Here is an 11,608-nt window from a genome sequence, read left to right as displayed (position 1 = left end):
GAATCAACCACCAGTGATTGAGCAAATACCTGTCGTAGCAGCAGCACCTGAGCCGATAACAATGGCCGGTGTACAATTGATGATTCAGACGATGTTGGATCGTCAGATGGATGAAACGAGACGTCAGCTTCAACAGAATCGTGAAGAACGGTTAATTCAAGTGGAAGAGCCTGAAGTGAATGAAGGGTACTTGGAAGGTGGAAACTTTAGTGGATCTGTTGGTCAAGCCAACCCACCGATAGTTAGGCAAAACAACCAGAATGGGAGGAATGATGGAATGGGATGCAAGTATAAGGATTTTTTTACTTGCAAACCATCAACCTTCACTGGAAAGGAAGATCCGATCGGAGTTATCGATTGGATATCGGAAATGGAGCTAGCCTTCATGACTTGTGGCTGCAGAGGCAGCTTGCAGACTATCTATGCAGTGCATCAGTTCCGAGGTGGAGCCGTTCGATAGTGGAACACTCTAGGGAAGATCCTAAGCCCTAACGAGCCACTGCAACTATCTTGGGCATAGTTCTTGGTGCAATTCAAGCGCAAGTTCTGCTCGGCCCAAAACCTGCTAGAGTTGGAGAACAAATTTCTGATATTGAAGAAAGGCAACATGTCAGTGGATGAATACACTAATGCCTTCGCGGACAAGATGGAGTTTGCTTTGCGCATCGTCCCAGACGAACTGACAAAAGTCGACAGGTACGTAAAGGGACTCCCTTGGGAGTATGCGGTGCCAGTGCGTCAGGCACCTATTCTAGAGGCAGCTATTTGGGCTGCCAAGTCTGTTGAGAATATGATCAAGGGGAGGACTGACAGTAAGGTTGAAGTTGGTAAGAAGAGAAAGTTAGAAGGAACTTCAGGTTCTAATGAGAAAAGAAAATTCTCGAAGTCTGGAGGAGAAGGAAGGGATGAGGCAAGGTGGTGCGATAAGTGCAAAAAGAAGCACTCAGGAAAATGTGGTACGGAGGTGACATGTTTCAAATGTGAAAAGCATGGGCACTACGCCGATGAATGTATTTTCAGTAAAAAGGTGTGTTACGAATGTAACGAAGAGGGGCACTTCAAGCAAGACTGCCCAAGGAAAAATCAAGAAGCAAGGCTAGAGGCGCTACCAAAGCTAAAGTCAAGAGCATTTCAAATGATCCTTGATGAAGCAGATGGCAATGCAAGGAATCATGAATAAGGATCTTATATCTAAAGATCAAGTTATAAAGTAGCGATATGAAAAGTATCATGTATGTAGCCTATTAGAGGCATAGTATAGGGTGAACTTGAACTTTTGTTTAATCATTTCAAGGAATTAATATAAACCCTAGTTCTGCTAACTAATGTGTTGAATGATTGTCTGATTTTCTTGTATGGTGACTTGGTCGACTGCGGGACAATACTTGGCACGAGTATAAGTAGGTGTGAAAGATAGTAGATGCATATACTACCGGAAGCACAGGACTCGCACTTGGATCAGGGAAAGTCACAAGGTTACCAAGAAGCTAGTAATTGATTCTACTTTATTCTGGTATGTCATTACCATTGTTTCGGTAATGACTAGTAATATGGTTCTTTTTCCGATCCTAGTAGTCATATTTAAATTTGAGTTCGACTACGAGGAGTATGTTACGTGGTCTACAGGACCAAGTTAGATGTAACATTTGACTTAAGTCAGAAGGTTGAAGTTAATGCGATTGATAGTGTCGTGCTCGTTGTTAAAAGAAGTTTGTAGGTAGAAATTCTACATGCTGAAATGTGATTATATCATGTTAGAATATGAAGAAAGGTATATTCCATCTTGGAATTTAACTTCATTAAAGACCGAGTCTAAGCGTCGCATCGTGCGATGAGAGGTCAATAGAGCACGACCCATCGATTTGTTACAATAGATAAATGAAAGTAATTATCCTGAGAAGAAGAAGGAGTCCACAATAAGGACTTATTTGGTAACTTGAAGGTTACGATTGAAAGTACAACATAGTACGATAAGCAGATGCAAGATTGGCCATCTTCTGCGGTCAAGAAAGCCATAGAGTTAAATACTCTTTCGAGGAAACATAGAAGTTACGGTTATTACCTAGGATGAATAAATAACGTGTGGAATCATTATGCAAGTCCTAATTCTTTGATGATTCCGGGACGTAATCATCCTAAGGGGGAGATAGTTGTAACGCCCGTAGATCCGGGCTAGTCAATTAGAGACGTTAAGCGTCAAAAATGACATTTTGATGGAAGATTATTTTGAAGGAATAATCTTAATTAAGTTATAGTATATGTTACAAGGTTTCCGTGCATATAAAGAACGCCGAAATCCGAGTTATAACGAAGAAGTTATGACCTGTCGAAGTTTTGCGACAGAACCGGCACGACACAGCGCGGCGTAAAAAGTGAATTTACGTTAGAGCGATATTTAGCCTTAGCAATCTAAATGAAGGTTGTATAAAACATTAAACCATGAGAGTGCATAAAAAGAACTCCCAAATCTGACTTCGTATGAGAAAGTTATAATTTTTCGAAGTTTCGACTTAGCGGTATGCAACCCGAATGCTCGATTTGAGACCGAGCGGTTTTTAGCCGAAACAATCTAAATGAGAATCAAAGGTCTCATTAATAGGAGTAAAACGATAAAAAGATAGGCGAAAACGGACGTCGGATAAAGAAGTTATGATTTTATAACAGAGTTTTCCTGTCCCGGACTACTAAAAATAAATAATAAAAATAAGTTCAAAATTAGCCGATACAGTCTAAATGAAAGTTGTAGATCGTAGTCTCACATACACGGGGATATAAAGAACGTCGAAAACGGAGTTCGTATAAGGAAGATATGAATTTTTGAAGTTTATTAAATATTTTCGATATTTTATTTATATATAAATTCCGATATTATCCGAAGGGGGGAGTCAGCGATCTTATCGCCGTTACGCCCAATGTAATTTAGAATTACGCCGAGCATAATTCGTGTTCCAGCCCCCTATAAAAGTGTGTCGAGGGAAACCGACTTCTTTGCTCATTTCTTCCCGTTTTCTCACGTTTTTGCATCGTTTTTCGTGCAAGAAATATCCCGAAGCCCCGGTATCATTCCCGAGCCCCGAAGCATGTCCCGAGGCCCCGAAGATCTTGATAAGTGTGATTCCCAAGCCGAAGCTCTGCCCGCGAGGAGCCTGGTTTTTGTGAAGATCTTCCAGATCTACCGAAGAATACTACTTCTACAAGTCGTAGTGCTGTCCGATCATCTTCTAATCAAGTGAGTGTGTGGTTACTTTCTTCTAACACATAATTATTAAGTATTTAGTATAAAATACGTCTTATGTGTATAATATAAAGTTGTTTATATGTGTGGGTGTATAGTCCCTTTCATAAACACGGGTATAATACAAGTATTGTTTGACTGTATTAAGTATATGTTTGGGTGAGTGTGTAGTTACTTTCTTTTAGCACATAAATATGAAGTATTTGTTATAAAATACGTGCTATGTGTTTATATATTGTTGTTTATTTGAGATGAGTGTGAGATGGATGTTTTACATAGTTTTTAAATGAGTTAAACTATATATGTATTTTATATCTACAAATATGTTGGGTAGAACATGGGTTGATGAGAGAGTTGGTATGCGATAAAACGATGAGGTATGAAAGATGATTAAGAATGATATTGGCAGATGCACCAATTAGAGAATATCATAATACCAGCAGATACGTTTAAGAATAATATCGGTAGATGCACCAAGCAGTGAATGTCGTAATCTTGGCACATCCGCTTATAGGATAATCCTGACAGATGTGCTTATAGGATAATGTCGGCAGATGCGCCTAAAAGAGAATGTCATAAACCTGGCAGTCGCGCCTCATAGTGTATGATGTAATCCTGGTAGAGGCGCTTAAAGGATAATGTTGGCAGATGCGCCTTATGTAGCAATGGAAGTTTGTGCTAATTCCTTAGGTGAATCCTTAGGAATAAATGAATGACGGGTAGTTGAATTCCTAGGGTAAAATCCTAAGAAATAAAGAAGATAATAGGGATGGGTAATTGAGTTGATTGTTTGATGGTTGAATATAATAATTATATTATTGTGGGTTGAAAACCCTATATGTTTACCAGGCTCCCAAGCCTGACCCACTCAGTTTTCTTTGTATCACATGTATTAATAAGAAGACATATTTCACAGAGAGATTTAAAGGAGATATAAATCAATTGTGTAACTAAATGTAAGTTCTGTTTATGTTGATATGTCTGTATCGGAACATGACATTCCGAGGTTTTATTATTAAATGAAAATACATTTTCTTCGAGAAATGCTTTGATAGTTTTTATCATATTTTGTTTTGGGAACAAATTCCGCAACTGTTTTCTTTAAAAGATTACTCTGATTTTATAAAACAAAGCATAAACAAATCGGTCTTTTCTGCCCGTGAAAATGGGGATATCACAGTTGGTATCAGAGCATTAGTTTAAGCGAACTAGGAAATTGTAGGATATTTCTAGACTTAAACTTAGAATGATAAGTAATGATTGTGAGCAGTGTGTCTAAAATATGTTAGGTAGTACACCTAAATTGACACAAGCACTAGTTTATTTTAGGAATGATGCCTAAAATGCTTTTATGTGCTAAATGTTTTGTGTGATAGCTATATTGGTGCTATTATTTTTTCGGATCTATTGTCTGTTGCCGACCGGATCTGGAAACCTTATGTGTTTAGGATTCTAGGTGTATGTCTAGCATATTAGAACTAGCATGTAAACGTTTCAGAGTGATAATGATGATTTGAATATCTATCGTGAATAAGGATCTAATTTCACCTTATTCGGTGTATAGATCAAAAATGGTGAGAACAAGAACTGGAGTTGGAAATGTTGATGAAAACAGGAATCAACCACCAGTGATTGAGCAAATACCTGTCATAGCATCAACACCTGAGCCGATAACAATGGCCGGTGTACAATTGATGATTCAGACGATGTTGGATCGTCAGATGGATGAAACGAGACGTCTGCTTCAACAGAATCGTGAAGAACTGTTAATTCAAGTGGAAGAGCCCGAAGTGAATGAAGGGAACCTGGAAGGTGGAAACTTTAGTGGATATGTTGGTCAATCCAACCCACCGATAGTTAGGAAAAACAACCAGAATGGGAGGAACGATGGAATGGGATGCAAGTATAAGGATTTTTTTACTTGTAAACCATCAACCTTCACTGGAAAGGAAGATCCGATCGGAGTTATGGATTGGATATTGGAAATCGAGCTAGCCTTCATGACTTGTGGCTGCAGAGGCAGCTTGTAGACTATCTATGCAGTGCGTCAGTTCCAAGGTGGAGCCGTTCGATGGTGGAACACTCAAGGGAAGATCCTAAGCCCTAACGAGCCACTGCAACTGTCTTGGGCAGAGTTCTTGGTGCAATTCAAGCGCAAGTTCTGCTCGGCCCAAAACCTGCTAGAGTTGGAGAACAAATTTCTGATATTGAAGAAAGGCAGCATGTCAGTGGATGAATACACTAATGCCTTCACAGACAAGATGGAGTTTGCTTTGCGCATCGTCCCAGATGAACTGACAAAAGTTGACCGGTATGCAAAGGGACTCCCTTGGGAGTATGCGGTGCCAGTGCATTAGGTACCTACTCTAGAGGCAGATATTTGGGTTGCCAAGTCTGTTGAGAATATGATCAAGGGGAGGACTGACAGTAAGGTTGAAGTTGGCGAGAAGAGAAAGTTAGAAGGAACTTTAGGTTCTAATGAGAAAAGAAAATTCTCGAAGTCTGGAATACATTTCTGGGGTTGACTACCGTGTTGAGTATCAAATCCAATGTACATAGTAAGCAAAGTAAAACAAGCATTACATTACATAATAACAGTTTTACAGTTGTTTCAAAAGTAAAGTTTGTACAGTTGTGATTCATAATATATATAGACAAAATGTAACGGGTCTTCATGTACACCGTCTTCGTGCAGAAGGATTTTCAGGTACCTGTTCTAACGCTGACCTGAGAACACAAGCGATTTGAAAATCAGCATAAAGCTGGTGAGTTCATAAGCGGTTTTGTTGTACGAAAATGTATCGGTTTCCTTTCTGTTTCTGAAATGTTATGTACACCAAGAAAATCCCGTATTTTCTTAAAAGTTGGTTATTGTTTCACAATTGTAAAGTATAGTAAGTTTGTACACTGAAAACATATTTACTCATGTGAAAATGTATAGTTGGTTATCTGACTGGTTAAACTGTTCTGTTTACTTATCATGTGTTACCAGGAAAGTCCCATACTTTCCTTATCGTATGTTACAAATTGTAAAAGATGTAATGTTATCCATTCTGTGACTCTTTCTAGTTATGTAAGTGTTACCCAGGAAAGCCCCATGCTTTCCTGCATGTATGTATCTTATGTAAACAATGTGAAAGATGTAAAAGATATAACCGTGATTAGATTCCATGTTTTCCCCAGGAAGGTCCCGTACCTTCCTTAATGTTAGTTACAGTAAGTAAAAGATGTAAAAGATGTAAACGATGTATACGATGTATAAAGAAATCCATTATTACTGTAAGTAAATCTCTGTTATCCTAATTGCGAGTTCCATAACCATACAATAGACTGAAACCTGTGGCAATAAGTAGTCCACATGTGGCAATAAGTCGTCCACATACTTATGACTTTCGTCACCCTTGAACCATTTCGGTTCGACTGTAGCTAGCAGCCAGGTGTGGGGTAGTCAGCCCCGTATAGATCTATACACTCAAGTCACGCTCTCTAAATACCAGAGATTCTGGTTATGGGTGTAGTCCTCCACTCGCGTAATCCAGGTGGAGTGTTCTCCGAGGACGTGTCTCCATTCGTACCGGAATAACAAATTTACTAGTAATAATATGAAAGTCCTCCACCCGCGTATGTGCATGGAGTGTTACCGAGGACAAAACAGTGTACATGTATTATATTCAAATGTTTTAATCTCATGCTTTTAACTGATAAATGTGGAAAACCATTTGTGAAATACATGTAAAACATACTAGTTTAAAGACTTATTTCACAAATATATGTTACGTGATCTGTATATTCGATATGTTATCAGTTGTAGTTATCAGTTTTAAAAGCATAAGAATATGAAACACATATTTGAAAACATGTTATGAGTACAAGAATTCCCTTGTACTTTGCTTGTGTTCCCCCTTGAAAACAGTGAAAACAGTGAAAAAGGGTAGGGGTATGAACTCACCGGACTCGGAAACGTGTCGGTTTTGAATGCTAGACGTCGGTTCGGGGTTTGATTACTCGCGATGACCCTATGTAAAATGATATAATGTCCATATATATACAATTAGAGATACATTCACTAATCATATGGAACATTACACTCCAATGAGGTTAAATACCTCAAAACGAGCGTTTGGAGTGACCTGGGTGACATCTTCGGACTTGTAATGGCACTAGGGACTTGGGACTTGAGTTTACTCTCCATAAGTAAACATTTAAATGAGTTTACAACCATGGAACACACTCACACATGAGTTTACGGCCGTAAACTCATGTTGGTGTGGTTTTGAGGGTTTAAGGGCTCAAATGGACATAGAGGATGCTAGAATGGATTATCTAAATTGCCTTGGAACACTTGGAATGAGTTTAAATCATCAAAATGATTATTTTATGGGAGTTTACGGCCCAGTATAGGCTCCTGGCCGTAAACTCCTTAATCTTCATGAAAATGATGTTTAATGTTGTTAAAACAAATCACATGTGATTACTAGAATTATTCCTAGACCTTACATGAGTTTTATGGGACATTTGAGGGGTGTTATGGAGTTTACGGCCCATGAGACCCTCCTCATGGCCGTAAACTCTAATGTAGGGTCATACAAAGTGTTTCAAGGTCTAAAACTTGCATAGAAGGGATTCTAAAATTCATCTAAAGGCTTTAGGGGTGTTTAGTTTTCATTCTAACACCAAAAGTTTTGGAGTTTACGGCCCAAGAACAAGCCTTGGCCATAAACCCTTATAAGTCCCACAAATGATGTGTTTTAGACCCTTAAAGCCTTTTTGGTTGGTCCCTTGATTTATTCCAAGTCTTTTGGTGGTGTTGGATGGCTTTCTAACACTTTAGAATTGGGTTTATGTCACATTTTGGGGAGTTTACGGCCCAAGCACTATCCTTGGCTGTAAACTCACATAAGTCCCACAAAATTCATGTTTCAAGTGTCCAAATGCTAAAACCAAGGTCCTACAATTCATATCTAAGTCATGGGAGTGATTTGGAAGGGTTTTAGGGCATGAAAAACCCCTTTTACTTGAGTTTACGGCCCAAGCTTATGCCTTGGTCGTAAACTCCTTTAAATGGCTCAAAATCATAGTTTTAAATGTCCTAAGTCCATAGCTTGAAGTCCCATAGCCATATCTAAAGTCCAATTGAGTTTAGGAAGGAGTTTAAGGGTTTAAAACCCCATTAAATGGAGTTTACGACCCAAGCTTGTTCCTTGGCCGTAAACTCATGTTCTTGGACCTAAAACTCAATTATTTCATCAATTTGAAGGCTAAAGGTGTTGAATAACATGTCAGGGAGGTTACCTTAAAGATTTGAAGCCTTAAACTTGTGATTTGGACCTTAATTCTAGCTTGAGGAGAGAGGTTGTAAGAGTTTAGTGAGAAACTTGCCAAAAGGCTTCAAATGAAGTCTTAAACACGTTTATATAGTGTTTAAGTTTTGGACACGGTGGAATTCTACCTGATACCGGCGTTAGATGGGGTTTTTGGTCGTACCCGATTAAGTTACCGTAACCCGATACGGTACATTCTAGAATTATTCCGATCACTAAAGTTGGGTGTTAAATTGATTTCTAAATGTATTAAGACACCCATTAAGTCATTTTAAATGTGTACTTTATAATGACTCAATTAAACGGAAGATCGGAAATCGGAAATCGGAACGACGATCGGTTGCGCGAAAGAGTTACATTAAAATGATGCAGAAATTTCGGGTTGTTACACAAGGTCTCGAAACTCCATGGTCAATCACCATCAACATTCTACTTCTTTATTTGTTCCAGAGGTTTGTCTTCCTTTATTACGAGTTTTATAACCTTTTTAATCAAACTTGATTAGCCCTCGATACCTAATGTTATCGTTTGCGTTGTTGCTTCTGCTCTGTTCTTCTTGAAACCTCCCCACACTCTCATGTCGAAACATAATTTATGATATCGAGTTGGAAATCAATAGAAATGGCTATGAAGGTCGGTTGGGTTGGACGACTCTCTGGAGGACGAGAGAGATTTGGACATGGCAGATCGTAGGGCTACAGAGATTGAGCTTGATACCATGGAGGGTTTTGCGTAGGGCTACAGAGAGATTGATCTTGGTTGATGGGCCAGATACTTCCTCCTTCACCGCATTTCTCTACTCATTCTTATCACCAGGAAGATCAGAAAACGAGTCTGAATATTCAGAATGGAACGACAACCAAGTGGTAACTAGCTACAGAAATGACACATCATCCCAAAACGTTTCAAAAGAAAACAATGGAAAGAAAGGTCTATTCTCTAAGGGAAAACAGTCACTCAGCAAGGCTCTTTCACAAGCTGCTAGGTTTAGTGGGTATCGATCTCATGCATCTGGAAGGTAAAGACTGAATTAAAGATTGATGACATGAAAGAAACAAGCTCTCAATTTGACACTAATGATGGGGTTCCTGTACAAAATGTGATTGCATCTTTTCCTTCTAATAAACTTCCAAAAATGTCAGAACCTTCACAACTTATGACAGAAATACACGTTCTGATCTTTATGTTGCACTCCCTGTTCTTAGTCAAGGAAAGAAATGGGTCTTACTATACAGGTAAAACTTCATCTTCTTCATATTTTCAGTTTCACATTATTCTTGAATCTTGATATATCATTATCTTTTTTATATGTTAGTACATGGAGGCATGGCATATCTCTTTCAATCTTATATAGAAGAAGCAATCTTTTCCCTGGGTTAAGTCTACTGGTAATGTCTTGTCTTCAGTAACTATGCAAAATGTCAACTCTACCCTTTAACTGAAACTTGATTAAACATTTTCAGGTCGTTGGAGATCGTAAAGGTGCAGTGTTTGGTGGTTTAGTTGAGGCACCTTTGAAACCATCAACAAAGAAAAGATACCAGGTTTGTAATTGTTTAATTAAGTTCGTTTCTCTATATGTTGATAAAAGACTTTTCTACCCTTTTTCACTATGATGAGTAAATACTATACATGGATCGAATGATACATTTGTGTTTACAAATACACCAGGGCATCCTGTTATATATCGCCCCACAGGTACTGCATTTTCTTGATAATATATAAAAAAAATCTTTTATAATTTTAATATTTATTTGGGATTTATTATGTTAATTGTGCATTTATTAGGGGTGAATCGGTATTTTACTCTTTGTTCAACTGAGTATTTAGTGCTTGGTGGGGGAAATCATTTTGCATTGTATCTCGATAGTGACTTGTAAGAGTGTTGCACTTGCATCATTCCTATTTTTCTTTTTGAGGGATAATATGGTAATTTGGCAATTTGCATATTTTTTTTCCCAAATTGAATGGGTCAATTTTGGCCTCAGAAACTTATGGTAACTCTTGTTTGTCACACACCCAAGAATTTGAAGTGAAGGAAATTGAGGTGCTTTCTCTCACTTATTTTTGCAAAAATTACATTTTTGGTCCTCGAGTATGGCTGATTTTGTTCAATTTGGGTCCTACAAAATTCTCTTGCAAATTTGATCCTTATTTGAGGTTTTTGTAACGTTTTTACTCTTCGTTCCAAGTAAAATGAGTTGGGACTAAAATTGAAAAGATCAGCAATACTCAGGGACCAAAAATGGTCATCTTACTTAGAACAAGGACTGAAACTCTACAAGAAATTTCAAAGGACCAAAATTGTAAGAGAATTTTTGGGGACCAAAATTGAAAAAATGGTTCGGGACCAAAAATAGTCAAATAAGGACTAAAGTTGCAAGAGAACTTTTTGGGACCAAAATTAGGAAAATTAGAGATTCTCAGGGACCAAAAGTGTAATTTAATATAAATAGTTTGCATAAGTTGAGTTGATGTGAATGTCAATGTGTGCAGCTGTGGGGGTTTGTATATGCTTCAGAGTATGAAGAGGCAATATCAATGTTGAGGACAGAAGCACCTGGGATATGTCGATGGTAGAATGACGATTATGCCCTTCATCTTGTATATATTTTAACATGGGTGTTCCATATCCATTGCTATGTTTGTTGAAACTTGGTTTGTTGGGTTTCAACGTAGATAACTTTTTGGATTTATGATATACTTATAAAAGATTGATAAAGCGAGGGGTTTGTGTTAACAAGCCAACGAAAATATATTTTCTGATTTTGTCAATCTTTTTAAAGAGCTACTCTTTCTACTTTTCATCCTTAACAGATAACACTTTTTATCTTTTTCTTGTTTTCTCTTTCAAATGGTGTACCTTTTAACCTTTATGGATGACCTATATAATAGTGATAACTACAATTAAACAAAGTAGCATCCACTTCTCAGGTTTATACTGCCCCTGATTCTGCCTGGTATAAAATGCCTAAGTCTACAAGGTGAGCTTTGTGGTTGGACATGCTTTTACATTGGTGTGCTGCTGTTGCTTTTGGATGCTCTTATTATC

At 38.0% G+C, this 11,608-nt stretch overlaps 1 pseudogene; it reads left to right on the top strand.

Annotated features, from left to right (window-relative positions):
* The first annotated feature begins 646 nt into the window (after positions 1–646).
* On the top strand, positions 647–11,136 carry LOC145045973 (uncharacterized; annotated as a pseudogene).
* The last annotated feature ends 472 nt before the right edge of the window (positions 11,137–11,608 follow it).

This window comes from Lactuca saligna, chromosome 5 (genome assembly GCF_052625555.1).
Source record: "Lactuca saligna cultivar CGN05327 chromosome 5, ASM5262555v1, whole genome shotgun sequence".
Classification (NCBI taxonomy): domain Eukaryota; kingdom Viridiplantae; phylum Streptophyta; class Magnoliopsida; order Asterales; family Asteraceae; genus Lactuca; species Lactuca saligna.
The sequence above is the reverse complement of the archived record's forward strand: the minus strand, read 5'-3'. Positions and strand labels throughout refer to the sequence as shown.